Here is a 13,673-nt window from a genome sequence, read left to right as displayed (position 1 = left end):
GAATTTGAGTCAGTATATGGAATGTCCATATGTCAGTACATTACTACCTTTTTAATATAGTGAGGGCCTCATTGCAGGAAGTTTTCAGACACTGGACAATGGCTGCATGAGAATGCTATCAAGAAGATTGGAGACCAGGTGTTGGTCTCACCATCCAGCACAGAGTATCTGCTTTTTTTTTCTCTTGGACAAATTAAGTTCTCTTGCATACACTATATCATGCCTTTTAACCTTAGCCTCAGATTGAATTCATAGTTGCTGAATATTAACAATAACTGACACATATTGTGCACTGGGCTTTGCCACATTGTTTCCAATAAGTCCATAAAAACCTCATAAAGTAGGAACTACCATTGCATTTTATGCTATTAAATAACTTGTCCAAAGATCATATAGCGAGTAAATAGAACTTGGATTCAAACTCAGGTCTGCCTTACTCCAAAGACCATGAATTTAGCTAGCATACATTACACTACCATATCCTCTACCACTCAAGTCCTTCTGATTAGGGACTCTGACTCTCCTTCCAAAAATCAAGCCAAATGTTTAGTTTTACACAAGTTTATAAGGCACCCTTATAACAAAACTCTATTTGGAGAGTCTAACATCTGAGTTAGGAGATGAATGGCAAAAAAGTACTTGGTAAACTCAAAACATCACCATCATAAAGGAAGCTCCAAATTCCTTCATTCTGGTATAGGCAGATAATTGTATATAAATCTGTATCAAGAGTCATACTCCGACATAGCTGAGTCCCAGAGGAGGAAAAACTCACATGCCCAAAAATGTGACCTGGGTTGTTCATACTATCAAAAGACTGTAAACAACCTAAATGTCCTACAAAGAGGCAATATTGAAGGAAACTATGATATCATTGAGCCACTTAATGGAGTATTATACAGCCATTGAAATGGTAGTAAACACAGAATGCAAAATTGTTTGTGCTGTTGTGACAATTAAATATTTTACAAAAATACTAGGTATGTAAAAACTTGAGGGAAAAATGGACTTTTTGACAAATGAGTAGTATAATAGGTGGGTTTTATTTCTCTTCATTCTCATAGAGTTCAAGTAATGCTATCATAATAATACAATATAAAAATAATAAAATTATCCTTAAAAATCTGTCCACCTCTTTGTTTCCAAGTTACAGGCTGAAATTTCTAAGTGCTGGATGCTGTATTGGATTTCGTGATTGCTTCCTTAAGATCCTCTCCTGGTTAATACCATGATTTTATTTGAAATATCACACCTCTGTGGGTCATCTCACATATGTGGCTAGAAGCTGAATTCAACCCTGGCTCTAGGATTTGGAAGGGACACTTAGGCCCAGATTAATCCACAAATGTCCCTCCCATGACACCATTACAGCTTCACGGATGAGCATGTAACCCATTTCAGACCAAAGGGTCATGAAGAGAGAGTTCTGGAACCTTTTAGGACCTTCTCTCTCATAGTAGATATGAATGAGAAAGCCCCAGAGGATTCAGCCCCAAGATGAAACTGATCGCACAACTAGCAGAACTGAATAACACAAGCAGACTGGGCTTTAATGGTATCATTAAGCCACTGGATGGATCATCCCTGAACTGTGCCCTCCTTTGGACTTTCATTATCTAGACAATAAATCCCATATGGGCTAAGCCAGTGTTCACTGCATTTTATTTCATTGTAACATGGTCCTTACCTATGTGAAAACCATGACATTTTCAAAGAGATTGCATTATTCCTGAGGGAAATGGAACTAGAAAAGCTTCTGCTACTGTTTGAATATCTCTGGAGTGCAGTCGATGACTTTAGCATGTTTGTGCCAAAGTCCATATTAATTAAAATACATTATTACCTTATATTAAAGGGGGCTTGCTGACCAAATCAACTGATGATGATATTCTAGGAACATACCTACCATTAATTCCTCAAGGCTCTCCAAGCTTTATTTCTGGGTAAATCCAGGTCTCTAGAATACAATAAAAATTTACACACACACACACACACACACACACACATATGTATATGTGTGTTTATAAGCACTTATAAATGTATATATATGCATATACACATATATATGCAAATATGTATATCTGTATGTAAAGTATACACATATATCCCTACTCTTAAAAATGCTTTAAGAATGAGGATTTAATATGGATTTTTAAAGGAGGCAGATATAAAACACAGTCAAAAGAGAAGTAGCCTCAGTCTCGAATATTGCTTTTATCCATTATGATATTCCATGACTCATATAAAATCCAACAAAGCCAACTCTTCCCAGAGCTAGGGTCTCCTTATTAACTGGTGTGCTTTCTCTTAGTCACCAGTGAGAACTGTGCAACCTACTTATGTTTTCTTCTTGCTTTGGTTGCCAGGAACCTCAGGCTTTGTTCTTATTTACTGTACTTTTGTTTATCTTAGGTTTTCTGGTACAAGAAAACCTTTTCCCACTTTTTTCGCTAACTCTTTTTATTATAGTTCTAATGGGCTATATTTTATTGTGTCTGTGCTTTGTAATGTAAGCTGGTTTAGGTCGCCTTTAGACACAGGTGGGGCATAAATATATAATATATGTAAATATATATTAATATTATTATTAAAGAAGTATGACTGTAATAATCATTAATCATCATGAGCTTGGATAATAACTTGATTTTATCCATTCCAATGTTTATAGTAGAGACTGAATATTACTGTCCTCTCTTTCGAACTGTTGGAAGATCTTCCCAGCTCAGAGCAATAGCAAGAAGTCAGCAGTTGCTTTCTGTGCCTATTTTCCCAGGTGATTGCCATACAGGCCGTCATATGCTACTGAGCTCCTTTCTTGCTCCTAATTACCATGTGATGGAATTTAGCTATCATTTTCCAACAGCACTCTCCTTGGGCAGGAGAGTATCAACTAATTGACAAAGAAACTTGAAGGGCTGAGGTGCTTCTGCTAGCAAGTGTATAATTATAATTCCTTTATATGTTTATACTACTGCTCTTTTGGAAACTCTGTGCCTTCGAGGTTTGAGCAATCTTTTGTTTTTAAGATTTTATTTATTTGAGAGAGAGCATGAGAGGGGAGATGGTCAGAGGGAGAAGAAGACTCCCCGCTGAGCAGGGAGCCCGGTGTGGGACTCGATCCTGGGACTCCAGGATCATGACCTGAGCTGAAGGCAGTCGCTCAACCAACTGAGCCACCCAGGCGCCCATGTGCCTTCAAGTTTTTGAAACTCAAAAGACAAATACTCCTTCCTAAGCTGGATAGCTATGAGGAAACGTATGGAAGATGCTTCTCTAGAAATCTGGAGGTCTCTTCCCTCTACCCCCAAACCCAGCCCTGACAGTCATTGTGTGGATAGAACTCCCACTGCTCCATCAATCTTCCAGTTGTTGAAGACTTGGAAGTTCCTCGGGCTTTACCTATTTTATAAATTTACCCTGTGACTACTCTGATGGCCCCTTCCTGAGTCCCTCTGATCACCTGGATTGCTGAGAAGCTCTCTGAAACATCTCTCTACCTATTTCTTAGTGCACTGGATCCAGTTTGGCTTCAGTCCTATAATTTGGGAGGGAGGGAAGTTTTATGGTTACTCTTACAGGTTGATTCTTTCTTGTGAACTAAAATATAATGCCTTGAAACTGTCACTTCTTATGCCTCCCCAACAGCTTCTGATAATAGTTTTATAATAACTTAGCAAAACACTTTAATACCCACTCGTGGTGGGAAAGAATCAGGTCTCATCAGCCTCCCTGATGCATCAGGGAGGTTATAAGTGCCTTGGTTTCTCTGGGTTCCATTAATTGTGGCCGCTCCCATGTCAAACTATGGACAAGAGCTCTTCTCCTCCATTTGTCATAGACTACTAGTCATTTCCCAATACCTTCCCTCCCCTTCTTACATGATCGCGTAATTTTACATAGAGGCACATGGCTGCCCAACTAAATACTACATTACCCAGCCTCCCTTGCAGCTAGTTATGGTGACTATTTGAACAAGTCTGGTCAATGGAATGTGGATGGAGTGGTATGCTTTCACTTACAACTTACAGCTCATATCATTAAAAGGAAGGGATGTACTTTCCCTTTCTACTTTCCTACTTCCTGATAGCTGTAACGGGGACACAAGAGCTGGAGCTGGAGCATGAGGTAGAAGCCGTATGTTGAGAATGACAACACAAAGAGGTAGAAAGCAGTCTGGGCCTCATCTTAGTCCAGGGCTTCAGCACGCTCAGCACGGTTACTGTCCTGGGGCTCGATCTCATGACCCTGAGATCATGCCCTGAGCTGATACCAATGAGTCAGACGCTTAACTGACTGAGCCACCCACGTGCCCCCAGTCCAGGGCTTCTTACACAATTCAGATTGTTATGTGAGAGAGAAATAAACTTCTATTCTATTTAAGCACTGTTACTACAGCTAAATCAATATCCCAACGGAAGCATTTCATATGATTATATCCATGTCAGATGGATATTTTGGAAAAGGAATTTTTCTAGGAAAATTAGGGAAAAAGTCAAATGTTCTGTTAAGAAAAAGTCAAATCTAATCACAGATCTCTTGGTTAAAACCATTTACTGAGTTTACAAAACCCTTTTTCCTTTGCTTAGTAGGAAGTTCCCTATTAAGAAGTCCTCTTATTGCTGCTATTCTCCTTCTTGGGCAATTCCTTCTTCCACCCACACATTCTAATTAATGCTCTTAGGTCATTTAAAATTGGATTCCAAATGCCTCATGTTTCTTAAGATGGAAAATAGGCAGAAGAAAATTGAAACTTAGAAATGAGGGAAGGGTTAAATTCTCAGGGCATTCTCTAGAGGATTATAAAACCAGTGCATTTCACTAAAATTCAAATATATTTATATGTGCCCAGAAAATGGCTGAAATGATATATACCAAACTCTTAATAGTGTTTAATAATAGTGGCCTTTAACATTTTCCATATTATTTGACTCTTTTTTTTTTTAAACAAGAACTATATTAGTTAAACTTTTAATAAAGATATTCCCATGGGTTGGGGTGGGGGAAGGGGTAGAATTCTTTTGTAATGAAATGAGGAGAAACACTGCTTTATATTTTCCTTTCATACTTGCCCTTCCGAACTCTGACTCTGGCAAAGCTCTTGCATATTCATAGCCTGAGGCCTTAGTTGGCTCTTGGCTCCCAAGCCTGCCTTCTCCAGGCTGAGAGCCAATAATGTTAAAACAAAACAAAACAAAAAACACAAGCAAATGACAATGACTTTGGTCTCCTCAGACTTGAATGGTTGCCTGCTTCTGAGACCCACAAGAGTTCCCAGGTCTCCCTGAACATTTTGTCCTCCGACATCTTGCCATCATCCTGGAGCACCCCCCGCCCCCAACCCCCAGCGTCCGTAGCACTGCAGGTCACTATGGGTTTACGGCCGCCATTGGCTTCCATTGCTCCTTGAAGGCAGGTGTGCCTCCTGTATGTCAAAGCCTTTAACAGTTAGGAGGGTCTGCCACATAATAGGACTTCATGGCAGTCCTATAGCCAGGATCTTGTCCTTAGTTTGAACCTTTTGCTAATGAGCTCTTAACATTTCATTTGTTGAGCACTCCATGCTGTGAAATAATCTGATTTGACCAGCTCAAATTCATTCTCCAAACCAGTGGTTGTCAAACATTTCATTCTCAGAACCACTTTGTAACTCTTAAAAATTATTAGGAACTCCCAAAAGTTTTTATTTGGGTTATAGCTAACTTTATAGAAATTACTTTATAGAAATTAAAACTGAGGAAAAATTTAGACATTTGTAATAATGATTCATTTTAAAATAATAACAAACCCCATATACATAAACATGAACAACATATTTTTATGAAAAACAACTATTTTCTAAAACAAAACAAATAAATTCAGTGGAAAAAGGGGATCGTTTAACATTTTTGCAAGCCTGTTTAACGCCTGGCTTTAAAGAAGATTGCTGGATTCTCATATCTGCTTCAGAATTCAATCTCCTGCTATAGGTTGTTTTGGTTGAAGTATGGGAAGAAAATATGACCTCCCACAAAGATGTAATTTGGTAAGGGAAAGGGTCTCAGGAAGCCCCAGGGGTCCTTGGAGCACACCTTTGAGAACATTGCCCTTTGCCTTATATCTGTGACTAGAACCTCCACACAGCCTTAATGATCTGCCTCAACTTAAGATCCTAGATTTACTGCTGCCTCCACCTAATGGCATAAAGAGATAATTATCAATATTACTATAATCCCTTATGTGTGTCCCATGTTCCATAGTTTTCAAAGTGTTTTCCCATGCAATGTCTCCCAGTAGCTTATCAGGTATGGTCTGACCTTGCCCATGAGCAGTTTTTCTAATATTAAATGTCACAATTCAATCGAGCAAACTTTAAAGATCTAATTAGCTTTATTAGTTAAACCGTGAATCAGGCAGCATCCCATCTAGCAAGTAGAGGGGAGCCCCAACGGGCTACAGAAAAGGAAAGGTTTTTAAAGGTACAGAGGGAGTGGAAAAAAGGAAATTATTAGCAAAGAAGCCATTGTTTTTGGCAAGGTAGCCCTTCTATGGGGAATGGAAGGGTTCTATCTGTAAATTTCCTAGTGCTGGCCAAGAAATTTCCATGTTGACTGGTTAAAGGTTACATTTTTGGGGGGTTGAAACTGCAGTTAGGTTAGGTATTAAGTCTTGATTTACTGACATGGGGCCTTAACCTAAGTGACACCATTTGGGACCTGTGGTTTTATTTTTAACACTATGAATCATGAAATTCAAATTTATATGATCTGCTCAGGGCCATTCAGCTGGTAAGAGACAGAGTCAATACTCAGACTCATGCTTTATGAATGCAAACTACATGTTCATTCTCTGACTACTTATACCAGCAGAGCCCCAGACTGATCTCATCTATAAAAATTTAGAATATCTAGATTTTATCAGCTACTGCTGCCTGCTCTCCTATACTTGATCAAAGCATAGTTAGTTATAGGTAAAAATTCTTTCCCTGATTCCAAGAACTGGCATTTAAATGTACTACAGTAGGGCGCCTGGGTGGCTCAGTCCGTTAAGTGTCTGCCTCCAGCTCAGGTCATGATCCTGGGGTCCTGGGATCGAGCTCCGCGTCGGACTCCCTGCTCAGCGGGGAGCCTGCTTCTCCCTCTCTCTCTGCCCCTCCCCCCGGCTCATGCTCTCTCTCTCTCTAATACATAAATAGAATCTTAAAAAAAAAAAAGAAAGTTACTATGATGAGAAAAACAACTTTAGTTTAAAAAAAAATGTACTACAGTATTCCTAGAGACCAATGACAGCCCCACATCAGGGAAAACTACATGACAGGTTGTTACCTAGCATTGGACAACAGGATATGTTCAGGCTCACCAATCTTGTAACAGTGATCCAGGCCCTCAGAATTCTGGGGCACCAGGGAATTCTGCTACAGCAAATTTAGGCCAAAGCCTAAATAATCCCTATTATTTAGGTTGAGTTGACTCAGATGACCTCACCCTAGTACTAGAAGGACTTTGTAATTCTGTCTGGATAGGCCATGGGTAACTGAGCATGCTAGGAAAAGCATGAAATCATGATCCCATGGCCAGTTTTGATCCCTGGCAACTGCTTCTAGAGGGCCTCGTCTTTCTGATCCTTGATAAGCATTATCCTGATGCTTTCTCAGATCTCAAGCTTCCAGTGGGTTAAACTTTACATTTCAATATTTTCCTAATTTATACCTTGACGTGGAACAACAACTGATATTTTTTGAAAGCCCACCATATGCGAGGCACTGTACTATTTGTACTTACTTATTTTCCACCAATCTCACAAAGGCAGTCATTACCATCATTCGATATATAAGGAAAACGGGGCTTCCAGAGATTTAAGTATCTTGACCTAGCTCGCCAAAGGCAATGGCTAATAACTGGTTGCACCATCATTTGAACCATGTCATCTTATTCCAGGTCCCATGCTCTCTCCATCACCATTGCACCTTCACTAATATCATGGTTCTATGTGACCAATTATCTTCTGTCATCATTACAGTCACATAGGGTATAGGAGCTCACCCACAGACATTTTCTGAACATCCAACATATTTCTGTTCCTTTCCTTGTCAATTCTAGGAATGCTTAGTCAAGAAAGACATCTTCTATGGAGGTTCCTCAAAAAATTAAAATAGAATTACCATATGAGCCAGCAATTCCACTCCTGGGTATTTATCTGAAGAAAATGATATCACTATCTCAAAAATCATATCTGCACCCCTATGTTCATTGCAGCATTATTTACAATAGCCAAGACATGGAAACAATCTAAGTGTCCGTTGACAAATGAATGGATAAAGAAAATGTGGTATATATATATGATGGAATATTATTTATCCACCAAAAAAGGAAAGGCTGCTATTTACAACAACATGGATGGACATTATGCTAAGTGAAATAAGTCAGACAGAGAAAGACAAATATAGGATGTCACATATATGTGGAATCTAAAACAAAAACAAAACCCATCAAACTCATAGATACAGAGAACAGAATGGTAGTTTCCAGACATAGGGGTATGTGTGTGGGGGCGTGTGAAATTGGTGAAGGTGGTCAAAAGGTACAAAATTTCAATTATAAGATAAACAAATCCAGCATGGTGATGTAGTATACAGCATGGTAACTACAGTTAACAATACTGTATTGTATATTTGAGGGTTGCTAAGAGAGTAAATCTTAAAAATTCTCATCACAAGAAAAAATAGTAACTACGTGTAGTGAGGAATGTTAACTAATTGTGATCATTTCCCAATATATACATATATCAAATCATTATGTTTTACACCTAAAACGAATACAGTGTTGTATGTCAATTATATCTCAATAAAGAAAAAAATAAAGACATCTTTTTCCTAGCCTCCAAACTTACTTCAACCTCTCCTATTAATATAAGATCCCACCAATCTATGGACAGAACCTTGACATCCACTCAAAAGAGGCAGAGTGAATAGAGGTAGGCATTTCTTTACAACCAGTGATGAATAAAGAACATCCAGTGACACAAGTCACCAAAGGCTGAGGGTCTCTGCCCTCCTCCCCAACTGCATGGTGACCAGACCCAGCCTTGTCCTGTCTCAGAACCGCTCCTAAACAGGGCCAGTCCCAGGTGCACCTTTGAGATAACAATACTGTCTCCTAAAACAAACAGCCATTGTTTCCACACAAAGACCTTCAATGTTTCCTCCATCAACAAAAAGCTACAGCCATCCTGCCAAGACGACAAAGAGCTGGAAGCCCTTTCCTAAATATCATAATGGTGGGAGGGAAGGAGTGGAGGCAGGAAGATCATTCTCCAGTGCTTTCTATGTGGAGGAATAGGACCAACACCACCCATCAGGGACCATTCTGAATCACTGATCATTCCTGGACTATTCATAATGACAATAATAACGGTTTTCTAATCTGTGAAATGGAAATAATATCTATTCCTTACAGAACTGCTGTCAGGATCAAATGAGATAATAGGTATACAAGCTCTTTGGAAGATTTAAAAGGCTGCCCAGCTGATATGGTTATTGTGGGAAGATAGATGGTTCACCCACATTGCCTGCATAAAAAAGATAGCTCTGTATCAGCTGATGAAAGTCCAAATAGCTCTGGTATCTAGCTCCACCCAGGTCCTCGAATAAAGCATAAGGGAGAAGAAATGTGATAAGTATGGCTGACCACTATAGTTTATGAGGGCCCATCCCAGGCCAAAGTTAGGCTATTATTTCCTAGCTCCAGGAACCCAAATCCTGGAAATGAGCCCCCTGGTGTTTGGTCCCTCACCTAGGGTTTTAATACTCCAAACTTTACTCCCCATCCCCTCCCTTATCCCTCTTAAAACATACCTTCCTTAAGCAATTTACACAAAAGTAGATTTACATAATAAATTAAAGCATGAGAAAGCTATCCAACCTCACTGGTGATCAAAGACAAATTAAGGTTTTATGCCTACTTAATAATAAAAATTAAAAATGAGACTATCCAACGTTGGTGAGACTGTGACAAAATTGGTTAGATCTCAGAGTACTAGTGGCATAATAAATTTGTATGATCCCCTACAAAGGCAAAATGACAACACATAAGCAAGTACTAAGAAGGTATTCCTTTTTTTTTAAGATTTTATTTATTTTATTTGAGAGAGAAAGAAAGCATGTACAGAGGGAGAATGAGAGGGAGAAGCAGGCTCCCCGCTGAGTGGAGAGCCCGATGCGGGGCTCGATCCCAGGACCCTGAGATCATGACCTGAGCCGAAGGCAGACGCTTAACGGACTGAGCCACCCAGGCGCCCCTAAGAAGGTATTCCTATCGTTTGTCCTAGCATCTCCCTCCCTGGAAATTCCCAAGGAAATACTTCAACAGAAACGGCAAAAAGTAGCAAGTATAGATATATTTACCTGCGGTGGGCAAATATTGAAATAACAAGAGAATGTTTTAGTTAATTGTGATGTGACTGTAGTCATTAAGATGAAAATATAAAAATTACTTACAAACATGAGGAAATATTTAAGATATAATTGTAAGTGAAAGGGAACCATAAGAGGGGCGCCTGGGTGGCTTATTTGGTCAAGCAGCTGCCTTCAGCTCAGGTCCTGAGCAGACTCCCTCCCTGCTTTGCAGGGGAGTCTACTTCTGCCCCTCCCTCCCTGCTCATGCTTTCTCACTCTCTCTCTGAAATAAATAGATAAAATCTTAAAAAAGAAAGAAAGAAAGAAAGAAAATATAAGGGCTGGTGATCAGTGACGATATCTTTGGTGTTGTGGTGGTAAATTATAGGTGAATTATATTTCAAAATGTTCTTTAATGTTTTTATGTCATTTAAAAAATACAGCAATAAAAAGAAAAAAGTAATCAGCCAGTAGAATTCAAAATTATGCTTCTACTAAGGTAGGACGTGTAGTTATCCTTGCTAAGATGTTAACAGGTGTTAATAAATTAAGGTGTAACACATTTGCATGCAGAGAAGCTGTAGTAGACTCTAGTTAAAAGCCTCAAAAATTGAGTCAGGTCAATACTCAATGCATTGGATTCCTGCTTCTGCCACTTGCTTGCTCTGTGTCCTTGGCAAGCTATTTGACATATCTAAACCTTTCCTGATTTATAAAATGGAAGTGGTAACAGAACCAATATCCTAGAATCACTGTGCGTAGTCAATAAGATAAGGTACGTAGTGTAATGCTTTTATTCAGTAAAAGGTTGGTGCGCATGCTGTTAATAACAATGATGATGGTGGTGGTTGTAGTGATTTACTGAGGTCTTCCAGAGAAAATGCCTTAACTTAAATGATGCTGTTCAAATGATATTATCCCTTTTTGTGAAGCCAACTACAAACCAAATAGATCTTGCTTTTTAGAGTAGATTTAGGTTCAAAGCAAAATTGAATGGAAGGTATAGAGATTTCCCATATACCCTTGCCTCTGCATATGGACAGGCTTCTCTATATCAAAATCCCCCACCAGAGTGGCCCATTTACTATAATCAATGAACCTACATTGACACATTATTATTCAAAGTCCATACTTTCCATTAGGTGTTGTACATTATATGGGTTTGGACAAATGTATAATGACATGTATCTACCATAATATTGTCATATAGAGTATTTCCACTGTCTTAAAAATTCTCTGCACACCACCTACTCAACTCCCTCTCCTCCCAGATCCCTGGCAACCACTGATCCTTTTACTATCTGCATAGTTTTGCCTTTCTCAAAATGTCATACAGTAAGAATCATACAATAGGTAGCCCTTTCAGATTTGCTTCTTCCTTGAAAGGTAATTTTTATAACCCGTCTAGAGGACCAAGTAAGTATTTTGAAATTCCACTAGAGAATACAAAGATGATTACTATCAGTGATTGTGTAAGATTATTTATATATGTCATCTCCATAAGATAAGTATTATTCTCTTTGTTCTACCAAAAGGAAGTACCCAATGTCACAAAACCAGTAAGTGGCAGAGGTATTTGAATCCAGTTTGTCTGACTCCAATGTTTATATCTTTCCATTATGCCACAGTGTTTACCCTAATACCAAATATGGGTCCTAGAGCATCTGAACTCAGTCATAGGAACTGACAGGGAAAAGCACACTGATAAAGATGCATTTCCAAATACATGTCATTGAAGCTCTTAGAAGACAGCCTCCTGATGGAACAACACAAAACCACTGTATTTTGTGTCAGATTTTATGGCTAGGATTTGCATCCTTTTCATTAGGCAGGAGAGCTTAGCACACAGGCTAGCAAAATTACAAGGGTTTAGTTCAATGTTTCTTAACCTTTTTTGGCATTATCCCTCAACTTAGGGGCATCTTTAGACATTTTCTTCCCAATCACCCCTCACCCCAATTAAATTTTAATAGCACATTAATACTACATTTGTTTATGTACTGTGGCCTTTTCCAGGGCCAAAAACTTTTGCAATATCTAAGTTGGTTTTTTTCTTTTTTTCTTTTTCTTTTCTTTTCTTTTTTTTTTTTTTTTTTTTTTTTGCCCTCCAAGAAACTATTTCTACTCCCTTGGGGGTATATCATCGCCACTGAGAATATATAGTCTAGTGGCAGATGGTCAGAGCTCAGGGAGGCTGACAGGGAGCTGAGATGCCAGGGAGGTTGAGGTCAGAACCTTGGAGAGTGCCAAAGTAGCCCTACTGAGACCATGCCCAAGGCTCATGATTGCCTCTAGTTTTGCCTGAAAGAAGAAAGAGGCCTGGGAGAGGATGGGGGGTAGGAAGCTAGTAACAGTACCCTTTTACTACATGTCAGAAGCATCAAAATGTAAAGGCCCTCAGAGCCCTAGGCACATGCAGTTCTCCCTTCCCAGGAACTTCCCTTCTTTTCACCTTCCTTTCAAGGAGCTAAATCCTCCTCATCTTTCAGCTTCTGGCTCAGATATCACTTCCCCTGCTGTTCTCATAGATTTCCCAAATCTGAATACAACTGAATTGCATCACAGAACTCTGTACTGGCCATATGCCCATGGAGAATTTTGTCCAGTACTGGGCATCATGTAGGGAGCCCTTCATATAGGGAGGGCATCAGGTCTGGATACAAGGGTGGCGACCATTATGGAATATTTTTTACCATATGCCTATTTATTTACTGGTACTAGTTACTCTTTACTGGGGTAATGACTTCAGGAATATTATCTCATGTGAACCTCATATAACCTTATTGGATTGGATAGGTATGGATTAGGAAACTGAAACTCAGTTAAACCGAAATTAAGCAACTTGCTCAAGTTTCCTCAACTGGTGAATGGTAGAGCCTGGTGTTTGTACCCAAGTCTGTGTAAATTCAGAGCCTCTACCTTCAATCTATAATTCTTTGACTCTATCCTTCCATGGTGCACTTGTTCTATCCTTTCACTTGGTACTCTCAAATCAGACACCAAACCTTTCCAGTTTGTGTCTGTAGCTAGAACTTCAAATAAGCTTCCTTCAATGCCTGAGGCATGGTGGTCTCTCACGTGGGAGAATCTTAGCTGCATTGACCACAACTACACCACTTGCATCTTTAGCCCTTTTATTGGGATTCTGAGCTCTAAGGCCTGCTGAACCTTTCTCCTTCTGCTTTTAAAGAAATGGGGATCAGACCTAGCCTAACAACCACGTGAAACCCACCAAACTATTTTTCGTTCCAAATAGAAAGGAACCATTCCCCACTTTTTATAGAAGGGTAAAAACTTCCACTTG

The 13,673-nt window shown here is 39.3% G+C and overlaps 1 protein-coding gene and 1 long non-coding RNA gene across 2 annotated transcripts in view; one reads left to right on the top strand and one right to left on the bottom strand.

Moving 5' to 3' along the window:
• LOC148162151 (uncharacterized) overlaps positions 1-13,673 on the top strand; it is a 50,185-nt gene that overhangs the window by 16,262 nt on the left and 20,250 nt on the right. The window lies entirely within an intron of this gene.
• Positions 1-13,673, bottom strand: part of PKD2L1 (polycystin 2 like 1, transient receptor potential cation channel) — a 29,182-nt gene that overhangs the window by 14,466 nt on the left and 1,043 nt on the right. The window lies entirely within an intron of this gene.

The sequence above is a fragment of the Eumetopias jubatus genome, unplaced genomic scaffold (assembly GCF_037043125.1).
Source record: "Eumetopias jubatus isolate StellerSeaLion01/CBP00866 unplaced genomic scaffold, mEumJub1_p1.0 scaffold_17, whole genome shotgun sequence".
Lineage (NCBI taxonomy): Eukaryota > Metazoa > Chordata > Mammalia > Carnivora > Otariidae > Eumetopias > Eumetopias jubatus.
Note: the sequence above shows the minus strand (reverse complement) of the source record. Positions and strands in the feature narration are given on the sequence as shown.